Raw genomic sequence first — 1,561 nt, 5'->3', positions numbered from 1 at the left:
AGAAGCCAGCCTGCAAGGTTACCAATATTGTAGTTGACTAAATTTTAAACCTGGTGAGACCCCATTCTGACCCAATATTAATGAAATGTACTGTAGGGTTTTCATGAGTTTTATTGTGATGTGGATTTCTTGAATGTGATGAAAAAGTGTTAAAAATCTATTTTACCAAATGTCAAAAGCTTCTTTCCTTGTGTCAATTCTACTATGAAATTTCAAATTCCTAAGAGCCTTTTTCAGCTCATACATTGACACAACCAGATATACATGATACAATATTGTTACTAATGAACTAGGGCCCATCTAGGGTGCTTAAAAAGGCCATCATTTATTGGTTTCTGAAAGATCACAATGCTGTCAAAGAGAGATTTCCAAATATGTTCCCTTTAGATATGCGATCATGTGTTTTGAACACATTACATCCTCATGTTTCAGGTAAGAACAATTTGATTCCTTTGTGATTCCTTGTGATTCCCTGTTCATTAAAAATGATATTGAATAAAACCATCCAGTTGTTAATCATTCATAAGTGGCTCCTAAAGCTTCCTCTTCTAATTACTGGCCACTCTAGTTTAAATATAACACCCAGCGCAGTCGTGGTCAAAGCGTCGGCTGTTCACTAAGTGGAGAACGGAACTTCCTGTGGTCTTGAAGCTTCTGTGCACTGCTCAGTGTGATTCAGGGCAGTGCAGCCAGTGTAGAAATGCGGGCAAATTCCAGCAACCATGAAAATAACATTTCCAAAATCAGTAAATCCTAAAGGCGTGTTCAACATTGCATGCTTTGAAATGAATTCTACTCCCAACTTCCGCCCATTTTCTATATAAGTCTTACACAGGATCATATTGAGAAGAACATTGTCATACTCATGCGCTCCATCTTTAATTTCTACTATGCACCCAGTAGCCAAAGGTGTACCTCTGAAGCAATATTTTGCCTTTTTGGCAAAAGTCCAAGTTCTTTCATTGAGGGTGCATGGAAGCAATAGATGAATTATAACAAGAGGGAATATATTGATTTTTTACAACCACTTTTTATTATACCATGAGTTAGTTCTCCAGGTTGGTTTCATCTGTTATCTTTACACAAGCAGGTTGTTGTAGGCAAGAACAGTACCATCTAAGGCATTTATGCTTTCCCAGAGATGAGTACCAGCGTGAGATGCTTTTCCACAGTATTTTACAAGTCATGCCATGTTCAGACACATCACATAGATAAGCAGGATTCACCTAGCATAAATAGGCCATAAAAAATAAAATCAGGATTTTTGCAAGCTGCTGCTTCAATTAAATCAATTTTGCCACCACACTATTTTTATGCAGGAGTTCCCAAGACAATAGCTAATTCCATTCCACCAGTTGCATCAGGTAGGTTGATAGGTCACCAGACACCTTCCCTGGAGGAGTCAGCCTGGGGAAGCCCTGCAGGGCGCCTCCATAGCAAAATATATTAACAAAATCAGATGGCATCTTGCTATCAGAAAGAATAGCAGCTAGAGTCTTAATGACATTCTTAAAATAAGCTGTCATCAAAGTGAGGTGTCAACTAAATCACATGGAAGAAG

At 38.3% G+C, this 1,561-nt stretch overlaps 1 pseudogene; it reads right to left on the bottom strand.

Moving 5' to 3' along the window:
• Window positions 1-520: 520 nt before the first annotated feature.
• On the bottom strand, window positions 521-1,347 carry LOC142461071 (xaa-Arg dipeptidase pseudogene; annotated as a pseudogene).
• Between the last annotated feature and the right edge of the window lie 214 nt (window positions 1,348-1,561).

The sequence above is a fragment of the Tenrec ecaudatus genome, chromosome 11 (assembly GCF_050624435.1).
Source record: "Tenrec ecaudatus isolate mTenEca1 chromosome 11, mTenEca1.hap1, whole genome shotgun sequence".
NCBI classification, from domain to species: Eukaryota; Metazoa; Chordata; class Mammalia; order Afrosoricida; family Tenrecidae; genus Tenrec; species Tenrec ecaudatus.
This window is presented reverse-complemented; position numbering and strand designations above follow the sequence as displayed.